This window comes from Heterocephalus glaber, unplaced genomic scaffold (assembly GCF_053883595.1).
Source record: "Heterocephalus glaber isolate CG9 unplaced genomic scaffold, H.glaber_assembly_v1.0 deba00000470, whole genome shotgun sequence".
NCBI lineage: Eukaryota > Metazoa > Chordata > Mammalia > Rodentia > Bathyergidae > Heterocephalus > Heterocephalus glaber.
The window spans coordinates 10,381,138-10,396,580 of record NW_028258145.1 but is presented as its reverse complement, the minus strand read 5'-3'; the positions used below and the strand labels follow the sequence as shown (position 1 = coordinate 10,396,580).

At 44.6% G+C, this 15,443-nt stretch overlaps 1 protein-coding gene across 3 annotated transcripts in view; it reads left to right on the top strand.

Moving 5' to 3' along the window:
* Positions 1–11,124: 11,124 nt before the first annotated feature.
* St6gal2 (ST6 beta-galactoside alpha-2,6-sialyltransferase 2) overlaps positions 11,125–15,443 on the top strand; it is a 60,249-nt gene continuing 55,930 nt past the window's right edge. For 2 of the 3 annotated variants that reach the window (XM_004844496.3, XM_004844497.3), the window contains exon 1: positions 11,292–11,662. The gene's annotated coding sequence lies outside the window, so the exon portion shown is untranslated. Of the gene's footprint in view, positions 11,246–11,291; positions 11,663–15,443 lie in introns of those variants that run through there. The other variant, XM_004844498.4, reaches the window with a different exon arrangement.

Here is a 15,443-nt window from a genome sequence, read left to right as displayed (position 1 = left end):
GTATACTTTATCTACTTATTTGCTCATTGCCTGTGCTCTGCCCACTCTGCCCAGAGAAGCAGCCCCAGAAGGTCTGGGTTTTTCTGACTTGCATTTGTCACCTGGCCACACCCTGGATACTGGAGACACTCCACAAGAGTTTGTTCAGTACAGTCACACCACTGGTCCCTGCAGTCCAGAGGCACTGTGAGGACCCTGCTCCACAGCAACCATTTACTAAGAGGGTAAAAATGCCACAGAGCACAGCCTGGAGAGGGAGGGAGAGGCACAGACATGACGTCCCTGGAGGAGGTACAGGTTCCTGCCATTACCTGCTCTCTCTGAGCAGAGAGGAGGCCGGGCAGCTCGGGTCCTCACACCCTAGAACACTGTCATGGGAAAGGGGGCTCAGCTCTCCAGGGTCAGGTTCCCCAGCATTTCATCTCAGCATTTCTTCTCATCCTTAAAATCAGGGAGGACCCCAAGTGCTGCTTTAGTGTGGGCTGTAACTATTGGTATACACCACATGTGAAATTAAAACTTGGAGAAGCTTATTTAATGCACTTAAAGTTAACAAGCTATTGCATAGTAATCTACACTACATATTTTTATGTAAATGTATTTTTAAAAATTCTAGAGAGACAAATGACATTGTTTCCCATTTTGCAAATCACTTTAAAGCCTGGTTTAAAAGAGAGATTCTGAGAGCTGAAATATGAGATGTCACAGGGCCAGGGGGAATGAACAGAATGACAGCACCCAGTGTCACTGGGGACACCTGAAAACACAGGCAGTAGTACCCAACTCCATATACAAGGTGCTTTTCTCCTGTACCTGTGATAAAATTTAATTGGTCGATCAGATAGAGTAACAGACTACTGATAAGTAATAGTAAAGTGAAACAATTATAACAACATGCTGTGATATGTTAGAACTTATGAATTTTTTTATTTCTGGAATCTTACAAATATTTTTGGACCCGAGGTCCTTGCTGTAAATGAAATGACCAAAGTCGAAATGCAGGGTAGGTGGGGCTCACCTTTCAAGGGCCCGAGTTCTGTTCCTTCACAGGAATGCTGCCTTCTCCAAATAGCCTGTCCCCTGAAGGGCATGCTGCCACCTCTGAACTGTGTGTTCAGCAAAGCTTCTAAACAGATATTACTATATTTCTTAAAGTTAAATCATGAATATGTATTTTTCCTTTCATCATTTCTCAGGGACTTGATAAAGAACAGCCTTTACAACCCATATAAACTAGAAAGAAAAAAAAAGACTAAAATTCAAAATGCTTACCTTTCCAGAACAAATCACCCTTGTGTCTTATCAATACTGCCTCTGTAAGTCACGGCTGAACTAAGAGGTCTGAAGACAGCAACTGTCTTGTCCCTCCAATATTTTCACATGTCATAGTCTAATTGGTTTTCTTTAGCCAAGTCACTCAAAAACTTTAAAAAAGTTTTATCTTGCATATTATATAATATAGTTCACTTCAGTAATTTTTTTGTACTTTTGTTGATCTTTGAATTAAGATATGCATGACTGCCTAGATTGTGCTATTTAATACATGACACAATCAATCTTCATCATGTTAGAATTCTCATGGGAAACATATTGATTTTAAGCTTTGTTAGAAGAGACATAGAAATATGTTGGGCAAATGAGTTGAGTGGAATGAAACATCAGGCAATTTAGCACTTCTTTTTTTAAAGTGTGCAGTGTTTAAAAAAATCGTCCACATTTTCCACCTTCTATTCACACTCCTGACATCGTTAAATCGGTATTATTATTATCCACTGTTTTCGATAACCAAAGCTACAGGATTTAGAATTCTGAAATAGAATGGTGTTTCCAACTCTGAGGTAATTGTGTGTCAGTACAGCCTGCCTTATCCTAGAATGATTAGTGAATTGTGGAATATGTGTAAGAAATTGCTGCGCTAATCAAGGGAAAAATTACCCAACAGTTGAGGTGGGCTTTAATTAATTATATCATTCCACTTGCTTGTTAAGGGAAGGTCTTTGAGAATGTAATCAAAGAAATGCCACATATGGCTGTTTGATCTCTTCAGACGGTTTTTAAGATGGAAATGTCTTGAGTAGTGTTTAGTCCCTCTCTATGTCTTTCTGATAATTTCCTGATCAGTATCCCTTCTTCCTGTGAGGAAATAAACAAAGACCACCGCAATGAACAAACAAAGTCTACTAACCCTACTAACCCAGTTCTTGTCACAGTAGGGCAGCAGCAGGCCCCGCATACACAGTGGACGAGGACATGGCAGGTGACCCTGCCTGGTCCTGCTGGCTGGCAAGTGGCTTCCTAGAGAGGGGCCACTCCACTGCCAGGAGAGCTTATCCGGCTCCATCTCTCAGTGATGGAACCAGAGGTTTCGAGAGCAGCACCAGTTCTCACTTGATTTCGGCATCTCTGGGTCCAGGAACTGAACCCAGCAGATGACTGTGCTCCACCCAGAGCCACTGAGGGAATGGGTCAGGAGCCAGAACCTTCCAGCCACAGAGCGTCTTCATCTTCACATCTCTCTCTCGCTCTCTGTCAACAGATGCTCCTGTTCATACGATGGACTGACTCTCACCCTTTGAATAACAGCTCTGCTTACTGATTAGACGCCATATCTTAGTGGGGCAGGCACTTTGGCCATGATCTAATCCTCCACACCACCTTGGACATAAAGTTATTCTCATTTTGCAGACTGAGAAACTGACTCAGAGTTATCCTCTCCAGGATACTTCTGTGACTAGTATGTTTGATTGAGAGGCAACTAACCACCCCTCCAGGACCTCTCAGTTTGGCTCTCTTTAGGATGATAAAAACCACTGAATCAAAACATGGTCTGAATGAGGAGAAAATATTCCTTGTGGGAAAATGCCAGGTGCTAAACATAAGGGAAGAAGGGCATAGAGACTTCCAATGTTGAGATGGAATTGGGCTGGGAGGCAACAACTGGTGAGGGGAAGGCCCAAGGCAGACACATTCAACCTCTGCCCATGGGACAACTGACAGCCACAAGGAATGTGTGGCACATCCCAGAGGATCACACTCCTGGGAGAACCCCTCCTCCATGTCCCCAACACCCACCTTACCACTGCTGGAGGAGACAGATGGAGTCAGGCACTGAGTAGGTGCTACTGCTCTGGTGTTTCTGGCCAAGGACTAAAAGTAAAGATAAAAATCACAACTTGAAACTAATCTAATTCAAAATGTGGAGAAACAGTAGACAAGCCCCAACACAGGGGCATTTAACAAAATAAATAGCCTGAATTCTGCAAATACGTCAAGGTCATAAAACTCAGTTCCCTAAGGCAATGTTCCAGCTTAGAGACAGGAGGTGAGAGGGCTGCACCACTGGGATGGCATGGTTGTTGAGGTTAGGTAACAGTTCTGTATCAATGCCATTTTTATAATCATGATATTCTACTCTGATTATAAAAGAGAATGTCCTTAAAGATAAGTATTTAAGGAAATGGCAATGCTAATTACCCTCATCTGATCACTGCATATCATCTACATCTATTGAATTATCACTCTGTACCCCTATTTTTGCACAATTATTATGTGGCAACACAATATTTCTTCAGAGAGAGAAGGGGCAGTGTTCCCATCCTTAGGGAGCAATACATGGAGGATTTAGGGGTAAAGGGTCATGATGTATACAACTTACTTCCCAACTATTCAAGGATAATCATAAAAAGAAAGAAACCCTAAGAAAGATAGCCAAACACAGGAAAGGGTCAACATTCAGGGAATCTGGGTGGATGGTATTATTTATGCAACTTTCCTATGGGTCTTAAATTATTTCGTTTCAAAAAACTGGAAGTAAAAAGGGTTTTTAAAAGCTTTTTATGAGAATTAAATGCATTAATACTTAGAAAGGACATAGAACATAATCCTTAAAGCATCAGCAATCAGGTAGATTATTAACACCCCTCAGTGAGCCTGGGCAAGATCACCTCTGCTGCCCCAAAGCCTTGTCCTTGGCCCCATCACACCTGGACTTTGTCACACAGCCGGAAAAGTCCAGTGGGATGAAGGGTGAAATGTTTACACAAATCGTGAAGTGCCAAGCCATGGCAAGTGATTGTCCCCTTGGTCAGGTAGTCAGGTTCCTGTGGGCAGTGATGAGATGGCCACACTGCTACACTGCTGACTGAGTCATTAAAACTCATGACCTCAACCACTTTCACTCAGGATAAAAGGTTGGAATTAGAACCCAGGTCTCTCACCCTGGGTCTGATTCTCCTAACACTGGGTTGTGTCTGACAGGATGACAGGGGGAGGGGACAATGACTTGCACCCTGATGTGGTTTTCAGTCCTCTCTGTGGCCCTGCTCCTTGCAGGCTGAGGCCAGGTTTAGACCTAAGGCCTGGACTTACAGTGGCTCCTGAGCCCAGCGAAAGGCCAGCTAGGTGCTGGCTGTGGATCCTGACACCAAGTGCATCTCCTTCTCATCCGCCCATAGTGAAGGCTGCAAATGCATCTTTATTACCTTCAATGCTGAAAGTTATGTCTTTCTGTGTTAGCTGGGCTTCACTAGAGGAAGTGAATTAGTACAAAATATATGTATAATTATTTGAAGGATATATTAGGTAGGCTGACAGGATCAGAAAGGGAAGATTCCCAGTGGCTGTCAGTGGAATCAGAGGTGACAATTCATATTGGCGGCCTGCATGCTGGAGAATCCAGTAGCAGTCAAAAGTCAAGCCTGGAGCTCACTGCAGTCACCAATATGAGTCCATATTAGGAAGCTGAAGAGTCTGCACTGGTGGCAGAGGGAAGTGGGGACAAAAGTTCAAAGGCAATGGTGAAAAGGGAAGACTTCTATCTTCTTTCGCTCTTGAATCTACTGAGACTCGCAAACCTATTGGTTGGTGCCACCCACATCTGGGGTGCCCCCCCAGGTGTACAGTCTACTAGTCAATTGTCTAGGAACTCACCCAGAACCTTACTAATCTGCTAGGTGGTTGTTACTTCCATCCAGTGGACACAACACAATTAATGCTTACACCCTCTGTCTGACAGCACTGGAAGAAAGGTGGATAGGACCTTCCCCCTGGCTGTTTCTCCTTCATGCTGCTCTATTTCCATAATAACATTGGCAAAGATTAAGTGAATTCTTTAAAACAAATCTATGAGTTGACTAGCAAACAAATTATCTGCTCAATCTTAGGATTAAATAATGGGTTCCCAACAAGCCAGGGTCTGAAATTCATTTTTTATACCAACTTGCACAGATAGATTTGTTTCGCTGATTAAGTATGAAGAATCCAGATACAGGTGATTTCTTCCCTGAGGTACTAATTTCCCAAGCAAGGGAAGAAGTTACTGTGTTTTCCTCATGCTACGGAATGAAAATCTCACATTAATCAGGGCCAGAAGAGATTGGTTTACACATAAGTGTCCATAAGGGTTTGCACATAAGAGTATCTGTCAGGAAGTTTCCTCACCTGTAAAAATAACCTAGCTTATTATAAAAGGTGGACAGTATAAGGAATGAGAGAGAAATGGGTGCCTATGAATAACAGATAAATGAAAATAGCCCTGGAATCAGTGGTAGTGCAGTCAGAAAACCTTCACTCCTCCTTCCTCAACCCTCCAATGCTTTCCTCCCAGCTTAGGGATGTGGCTTGAGGACTGACCTTCCTAGATCTGCCACTTGGGATCATGGGCTTCAGGTTTCTTCCACACCACTTGGGATCATGAGCAGCAGGGACCCAAGGGCATTGGAGGGACCTGAGTTTTATTATTATTATTTTTCCCATTAAGTTTATTGGTACATTTTCAGTAAAAAATACAGTTACATTCATCATTGGGATCTTGTACCATACATGACTCTCTTGGTTCTTATTTTTTCCCCTTCCCTTGCCATCCCTTCACCCCCTCCACACTTCCCTATTTGCAAAGACCTTGTTTCCATTTTTTTTCCTCTTCTCATATTTTTTCCTTTCCCTTTTTTCCCTTCCCCTACTCCTCCCAATTCCCCTGCTCTTTTAGACCTATACATTTTTTTAAATTACAATATTAAGATCTAGGAGACATTACCACAGATTTTACAGAATTTAAAAGGATATAGGAAGCATATTACAAAAATCTTTTTTGAAATAAATTTGACAACTTCTAAGAAGTACCTTGGAAGACAAATTAATGAAACTAACTCTGGAGGAAATATAAAACTTGAATAGCACCTATTAAAGAAAGTAGATTCCTAGCTTGAAAACCTACCTATATGACAACAGCAGGCTCATAAACAATTTAACTGATAAATTATATCAAACAATTAAAGCAGAAAAAAGAAGGAACACTTCTCCCCTCATTTTAGGAACTCAACGTTGTGCTAATCCTAAAACTGGATAAAGATAATAGAAGAAAAAAGTATGAACATAGATAGAAATTTATTTAACAAAACAAACTATTGGAAGTCAGATCTGGCAGTATGTAGAAAGTGGTTTTGTTATAGGGATGGCAGTGTTGGTTCAGCATTGGAAGATCTGCCCCCAAAAGTCATCATTTAAACAGAGGAAAGGAAAAAGCCATATGATCCTGTCACTAGTTGGAGAAAAAGTATTGGACTAAATTCTACAGCTGTTCATGGTAAAAGCTATCAGGAGACTAGAAGTAAAACAGAACCTTCTCAACAGATTAAAGACATGTACTCCATACTTCCAGCGAGAATGCCTTATATGAATGGAGAAGATACAATGCTTTCTCCTTAAGGTGGGGAACAAGGGAAGATATGCTTACTCTTTAACTGTCCATTAAACTTTGAAACCTAGGCCCAACCAAAATAGTCTGGCAATAAAATGAAACAACTAGGATAGGATTGGCATGGCAGAAGCAAAACCTTTATATATAGATGAAATGATCATCTACAGAGAAAATACTAAGAAATCTCTAGGAGCCCCTAGAACTTGTACTTGAATTTAGCAGGATTAGAAAACACAAGCTATAAATCAAAATTCAGGTCTGTGTATACTTGCTATAAATGAAGAATTGGATATTGAAATTTAAAAGTTATGTAGGAGTACAAAGGACCTAAAAAAGTTAAAAACAAAAACAAAAACAGTGTTGGAAGATGTTCAGTACCTAATTTTAAGACTTCTTCTAAAGCTACAGTAATCAAGGCAGTGTTGGTGTAAGGAAAGACATAGAGATCATTTGAATAAAACAGAGTATCTAGAAATAGAACCACACATATATGGTCCACTGAGTTTTGAAAGATTATTTAACATTAGTATTTTATAGAATATAAACTCAATTTGAGAACCAAGGAAGAGACAGTGTTTTCAGCAAATGGCACTAGAACACCTGGTATCCCTATATAAAAAATTAACCTCAACCCTTTTTTTCCATACATGAAAATAACTTGAAGGGATCTATGAACCTAAATATGAAAGCCTAAAACTATAAAACTTTAAAAACAAATTATAAGGGAAAATACTTACAAATTCAGGGGAGGCAAGAACTACCTAGGATACAAAAAATATGATGTAGAAAAGAAAAAAATTGATAAATGAGATTCCATCAGAATTTAGAACTTTAAATGACATCATTAAAAAAAATGAAAAGTCGTTCTTAAACAGACCATATTTACAATGCATATAACCTATGACCAGAATATATAAAGAATTCTTAGAGCTCATTAATAGACAACCCAATTAAAATGTAGACATAAGAAGATGATAAATAGCCAGTATAGCACAAGGAATGGTGTGCAACTCTAGAATCAGAAAAATACTAATCTGTACAATAATAAGATTGAATTATACACTCATTGGGGAGATGAAGTTAAAAGTTTTAAAAGTCTTGTGATGACTTTTTCTTTTTGTTGGATTCTCCCCCTTTGTGTTTAATTTGTCATGCCCAATGGATTCATTCTGCTGGGTTTCCTGGTGTTGTGATCCTCATTATCTTTTCCTAGGGTATTGTATAAATTTTTTGGAGTGCCAGTTTGGTATTCATGAAGTTCCTGAGGTGCTCTTTATCATGAAAGTATCTTATTTCTCCATCAATTTTGAAAGATACTTTTGCAGGGTCCATCAATCTGGGTTGGAGGCTGTTTACCTTTAGGGCTTGAAATACATCACTCCCAGCTCTTCTTGCCTTGAGGGTTTGCATTGAGAAGTGTGTTGTGATTCTGATGGGCTTTCCTTTGTCTGTGATTTGTTTCTTTTCTCTCACTGCTTGTAGAATTTTGTTCTTCTGTTGGATTTCTGGAATCCTAACTATTATATGCCTATGTGTAGATTTTTTTTTATTAAGGCTAGCTGGAGTCCTATATGCCTCACTTATCTGTATGTCAAGTTCTTTTCCCCTGCTGGGGAAGTTTTCTGCCATCACTTCTGTGAACAGTATTTTTTATGTCATCTGCACTCTCTCCTCTTTCTTCATTGACTCCAATCAGTCTTATGTTATTCTTCTTTGCATCATCTAGCTGCTGCTGGATTGATTTCTCATGTTCCCTTACAATTTTAAAGCACTTTTTCTTTTCCTCCTCACTAATTGCAATCCTATTTTCTATATGTGAAAATCTATCCTCACATTGGTTCATTCTCCTGAGCAGACTTTCAATGGAGCTTTTAATCTCTTGGAAATCTGTTTGTATCTGTTTTATGGATTCCATTTGTTTCCTATGTTGGGATTCCATCATGTTCCTCAGATCCTCTATTTTTTTTATCTGTGTCCTCTCTAGATTTATTAATCATGTCTTGCACCATGAGCGAAATCTTTGCTGTTATCTGAGTAATTATTTCTGATTCCATTTTTCCCAGATCCTCTTTTGTTGCCAGTTCAGAGAGTCCAGGTGGTTGAGTATCAGAGTGTTCCATCTCGCTTCCCTTTGGGGTTGCTGTAGGTGATCTGGAAGTCTGTTTTTGAGACTTGTTTATGTGTCTTCTCGTTTCCACGGTGTGTGTGTGTGGGGGGGTGCTTCTGGCACCCACGCGGCTCACCTTCTCTGCCCTAGGAGCCTGGGATGGCAGCGGGGAGCTTCCTTCCGGGTTCTGGGACTGACTCAGCTTCTCTGCCCTAGGAGCTTGGGATGGCAGTGAGAGAGCTTCCTTCTGGGTGCTGGAATGGGCTCACCTTCTCTGCCCTAGGAGCCTGGGATGGCGGTGGGGGAGTTTCCTGGGACCTGAGTTTTAAACAGGAAAAGGAATTGCAGGTTCCAGTGAGCCAACAGATAGCAGAAATTGAGTTTTGGAATGCTTCCTGTTTTCTGTTTTTATTTTTAAAGGACAGGACTACTACAGTGCCAGATCTCAAGAATTCCTCTTAGAACTGTAAACCAATAAAAACAATCTGCTTTTGTCTTTGGTCACTGTGAGCAACTAAACTGAAGGCTGTCAAGACATTTACCACTATGCTCTGATAGAGACAGTCACTAACACAAGCCTCCATGTACACAAACCAGCACCACGATCCCTGGGAGGCAATAGATTAATCGAGCAGCCCCTTCATTTTGTATCTGAATCATAAATAATGAGCTCAATCCAACTAAAAATGCAGAACACTTCGCTTATTTGTCTTAAGGTGATAGTTTTTTTACAAGCACCAAGTTAGTTGTTATTTTGCTACTCTTATTTAATTCATTAAAATTTCTTTATGGTAGTCATTAAGACATCAGATTTGCTGAGGTTATGCAAAAAAGAACAAGAAATGTTACTCCCTCTAAGAAGTGTGCAAAATATTTTTTGTATTACGTAGAAATGTGTTTCCATAATGGTTACAATCATATATTAATTACTACAATTTTTTAGCTGTCATATATCAGGCACTAGGAAAGACACTTCTAAAAGATGTTCACTCCTTACAACCAGCTCTGATGACAGGTACAGTACTAATGTATCCATTGTAGGGACAAAAACTCCAAAGTCAAAGAGACTGAGGCCACTCTGGGGCCCTCATCCCCAGCTGCGGCATGTCTCTGGCATGACACTTTTCGGGGGGCACTGTTAGCACACTGCCCATTCCACATTTATGAGATATAGTTTGTTGTTTTAATCCGGGGGACATCAGAGAGGTCTGAAGAATCCCCAAGTGTCAGGAGCAGGTAATGCAATCTGGGGCCCTGTGCTGCCCTCCTCAGCCATGCTCCCGTTAAGCGCTGTAGCTTAACACTATGAGGTTTAAGTCAAATCCCTGTAACTTCTATTTTTGTTTTTGCTGTTCAATTCTTACTGTTTTAGGAGTGCATGTTTGCAGTGCATAGTAATCCCATTCCTCTTGGGAGCTGGTGCGTGGACATCACACATCTGAGTTCTTTTGTCAACCCTCCCCCTCCCTCTTCCCCCTCTCTCCATCTCTCGGTCCCCTTCCTGTCTAAGAGAGCTCTGTTCATCACCCTGGAGCGCAGTTCCAGGGCAGGGCGCATGGGTGAACTTCGAACGCATTGGGTAATTCAGTCAAAACCCTGCCTTCTTTGCAAAGCCTCTGGGAGTTCCATGAATATACTTGAGGTTTCTAAATTAGTCCACGCAGTGGAGTATTAGTCACCAGGACAAGGGTGGGTTCTGGATACAGCCCCCCACCCCCTGCGCAATGTCCCCTGACCCCTCCTGCTCCTAGGCCCTCTCCCCAGCCCTGGTAGGCTCCAGCGTCTTCGGCAGAGACAGGCTCCAGTCCAGACCGCCTGGATGCGCGGACAAAGCGCCACGACCACGTCCCGGGACAGCTGCTGTGGCACAAAGGCGAGGGCCGCGGGGACCAATGAACTCTCCGCACGCTACACCCAGGCCCTCCAAATCTCCTCCCGCCACTCCGGGTGGTCCCCGCGCAGCCCCCGGCCTCGGCCCGGGCCAGCGTCCCCTGGCTGGGGCCTTGGTGGGGACAGCGCGCGCCGCGGGGACCCGGAGCCCAGAACTCAGGCTGGCCAGGGAGGGTCCTTGTCCTACGCAGGAGCCCGGGCAGTGCAGGGCCGCGCCGACTCGGGAGCGCGAGGAACAAAGAGAACCCGCGGGTGCCGCGCTGCGCCCCGGGCGCGCAGGTCGCGGGCTGGCAGAGCAGGGCAGGGCGCGTCCCCGCGGGTGACCCCGCTCTCAGCCGGCTCCCGCAGGCCCGCGCCCCGCTCCCGGCGGGCTGGCAGGCAGCCCCCAGGCGCCAGGCGGATGGAGGCTGGTGAAGAGCAGCCTGCCTCTGCGGACAGCGCGCCGCCCCACGCAGCTGGGTCCGCGGCCGCCGGGACATAAGCTAGAGCTGCGGGCTGTACCCGAGCGGGGACGCGGGGACGCGGACGACTCCGGACCGGGCGCGCGCTTGGTGAGTGGGGTGCGGGGCGGGGAGGGGCGGGGCCAGGCAGGGGAGGAGCCGGGGAGCGGGATTCTTCGGCGGGCTCCGGGGCCGCCGCCCGCCCCGCGCCCTGCACCGCTGCCCCTCGGACCCGGAGCCCGTCCAGACCACGAGGCGCGTGGCGCTGGCCTGGATCCGCCGGCTGAGGCCGCGACCAGGAGGGGACCCGCAAGCCCCGGGACGCTTGCTCTCCCCAGGAACCAACAGTGGCAGTGGCCCGAGGACTGGACCCCGGCCAGGGTCCCCGTCCCAGCCCCGCAGAGCAGGACGTCACGGGAGTGCGGGGCGCGTGGCCGGGGATAAGATGTGAGGCGCGCGTCCCCGAGCCCCACCCGCGCGCCCCGCACCGCCGAGTTCCGGGCTGCAACGCAGCGCGGCGGGGAGCAGGTTGGTGCTCGGGGAGTGGGGCGCGGGGACGGCAGAGTCCCAGCGTGGGAGGATGGAGGATGGAGCGCGGGTAAGGGGAGCAGGACACAGAGAGGAGAGGGCGACTGACCGACACGGGGGCTCGCGCCCTGGGTAGGGACCCTGGCTGGCTCAGTAAAGGTGCTAAGTTATTGCACTGCATTTGGGCTGTGGGTAGAAGTGAAGAATTGTATTGTGTTCCCTGGCCCACACCCCCGCGAAAGTAGTCTTCCAGCTCGAAGTGCGTTTTGTTGGTGTCTTGTTCTCTGTAGCTACAGTGTTGTGGGGTGGAAGAGGTCTTAGAGATCCTAAAGCACTGTGTGGATCCTCATGCTCTCTGCCAGTGGAGAACTCCGCTTGGGGTTAGCTTACTTTCCGCCGCCCTGCGCGGAGTGGCTGTTGAGTGCATTCCTTTAAGCGCGGAACAGACGTCCGTCTCCGCTGGACAGAAGGTGCTGATGTCAGGAGACAAGTGAAGTTCTACGCCGTGCTCCAGCGAGCTGAATAGCTGTGTTTGGAAGAGCACTGCTTTCCAGGAATTTAAATGAGACTTTTTGTGATGGCTTCAGGTCCTCCTATGTTTGTCTTGTCAGGCAGAACTTCAAAACTGTTTCAAAATGTGAGAAGCACTTTGGCAGTGGGCGTTATATACTGCTTAGCGGGATTTTTGCAAATTTGTTTTTATTGGTGCTGAAAATGTGGCAAGCGGTGAGCCATATTAGATGAAATCTTTTTGTCCTGCACCACGGGGAGTCTCGCTGTGGAGAGGACTGCGATCCTCCAGGACCACTGCTCACCTGGGCAAGGGAATCTCGGGCGGGCTCGCCACACATTCTGTGCCCAAAGTATTTTTTGCACACTTACAAAGCCTCAAGAGTGACTTTATGGTTATTTCTTTTTGAGTTCCGATCAACTTTTTTTTTCTACCATTTTGAAACTTAAAATATGACTAAGGAAGGATTCCAATAAAGGCAAACTCTAAGTGTTGTCTCTCTTGCAAATTTAGGAAAAATGATGTGTGGGCTTGAATCTGCCTTTAGCCTCTTGTCTTCTATCATTTTCGGAAACTGACAACCAAAATTGTTACAGCAGTAGAGTCTTGCATTTTGTACCAGTGCATTAGAAAACCAGCTAGCAACAGTGCTTGAATATTGTGACCAAAATGCAGAAAAACTTAGTGGGTGGATTGCCTTAAATTTTACAAGCAGTCCAGAAAAGGAGTCCAGCATGCAGGGATTCTCCATCCAATTCCTATATGCTACTGTTAAAAATTGTAACAATTTGCCTTTTTGCTCGAGGCAGTAGCTTGAAGCTGCTGGAGTTTTGAGCTCAATCTCTTGAAGAGATTTTGATGTGAGCCTCTGCTCTCAGTGGAGTTCTGAGCTCCACAATTTAGACTGCCTGGGGACCCTGGAGGAGAGAGCGTTCAGAGCGAAGACCAGCATTTGGTGAATTTAGTACGTGGTGGAGAGAATCTAGGAAGTAAAGGTAGAGAACTGAAGATATTTAAACTGTGAACTTGAGGCAGAGACAATTTAATGTTTGAACATCTGTGAATGGTTTATTATGTGGGAAAGGCAATCAGCTAGGCTTAGCTTACAAGGAGTGAAAGGGGAAGAGTTTACTCTGGGTGAAGACAGAGTTGAGTCTATGAGTTGTGGTCAGTTCAGGCAGCAAGATCGGGTAAGTAAAGGAGCTAGGGAGAATTTCTGTGTGTGCTGTTTCTGGAGCATTTTTCCTTTTCTTTCCCCCCCCCTGAGTTTCTCCTCTTTCTGAGATGATTTAAGTGTGTCTCAGATCTATTGCTTATATTAACTGAAAACTTATCCTCTAAGTCTAGAATGTATTCAAGCATTTCTCAGTGCTTAAAAGTCTTCTCTCAAATGACACTCTCATTCCTAGGCTTCTGCAGCTCTTGCTTAGGTAAATAAATCTCCCCAATCTTGAAGATGTTTTTGCCTCTGGGAAACTCTTCATTAATTTGCAAATTCCTAGCCTCATACATAAGAATTTGAATAAATATATCTTATGTATGATAATGGGATCCACCTTGTTTTAAAAATGCATTTTCTCTTTAAGTATATTGAACTGTTATTCCTAATCGATTGTGTTTCTCCTCCTTGTGAATGTTCTGTAATATGATCTTAAAATTTAATTGCTTAAATTAAATTAAGTGTTTTATTCAACTTGTTTACATGCCTAAGAGAAACAGTGTTCTCATGTTAGGTGTATGTTAAGTTTTGATTTTTTTTTTTTAGGCATTGAAAGCTCATCCTTTTAAAAAGACATATGGCATGAAATTCACAAATGAGTGTAAAATAAATAATTACATAGAATCAGATGCTAATTTTGGAATCAGGTGAGTGAGGTGTGCGTTTACACAGAAATCCCCAATGTTCTTAGCACCAACTGTTGCTGTGGCCAAGGACAGAGGGGACAGTGGAAGATGTCCAACTGCTGCTAGCAGATTACCACCTTTCAGGGTCATAAAGCTGCCTACCACTTTGCTCAAAGTCCTCTTTTTTACTTTTGAGAGATTTGTTTGTAAACATTGTTAGGTACACCGTACAAAGACATGAGGGAAAAGCTGGATTCCTTGTGTCTCTTACCCAGTGGAAATTTATTCTTATGTGAAATTCCCAGCAACCCTCAAATTGAAAGGGAGCAGGTGCAATTCAGAATGTGCACTTGGAAACTACCTAGGTTGCATGTGACATGCATTTTAAGGACCTGAGGCAGGAGCTGAAGTCCTCTGGCTTTTCGGGAGTGGGTGACCCTGTCCAGCAGCAGCACTGGTCCTTGGTGAGGGCTGGTCAGGTGCTGTCTTCACCACAATACCAAGTGCCTCCTGGTTTGGAGGAAGAGCCGCTTTGTGCATACAGATGACATCAGAGCCCTTCGGGCCACTCTGGAATTGTCTCCGGGGTACTGTTCTGTGCCCCGTTGGCCTCTGCTGCCCCCTGTGGCCGGCTTTAAGAAAGAAGTCCAAATTCCAGGCACACCCTGACTCTACAAAGCTAGTGTGAGAACTGAATTGCAGACTTGCACAGGACTTTCTTAGATAAGAAAGAGGACAGGAGAGCAGGTGGCCCATGTTCATGCAGTGAGCTTCCCAGAGGGAGCCCCAGCCTCAGTGGAGCTCATTTCCAGGCCTGTCAAAGGAAGGCTGAGATGGAATCCTCTCCAGGTTGTCTCCAGGGGCTGGGGCTTCTTGTACTGATAATTGTATATTATGGTATACCAGAGAGTTAATTCCCCCACAGCTCCAGGAGACAGTAGCAACTCTGAGAATAATAATAGCAGCTGATTTGCAGGGATTCTGCACCACACCCTGCATTTGCTTTGCATAGATTATCACAGCTTCAAAAAGATGAAGAGCCTTGGCCTTGCTGGGTTTCAAGCCTGGCTCTGGGTGTTTGTGCTGTTAGATAGAGATCTGGCCAGTCCAGGAACGGGTCACACTCCTTCTGGCCATCGCTGTGCTCAGGCCCTGGAGGAGATAGAGCTTTGGTCTCCTGACTTCTGGCCAAGGCTGAGCTGGCTAGGTGGGGGTGTCCCACACAGAGAAGGGGACAGGGAGCCCCGGATTCAGAAACCTGTCCACACAAGGGCCTGCCAACAAAACAGAGCTCAGCTCAGAGCTTTGAAAGTGGACCATGAAATTTGGAATATCCAGGTAGTCAGTGTCAGAATGAAATTCTGGCTTATATGAAGGCTGTCAGCTCAGGTGAAATTTCCCAGGAAAAATTGAGGCTAAGATTGG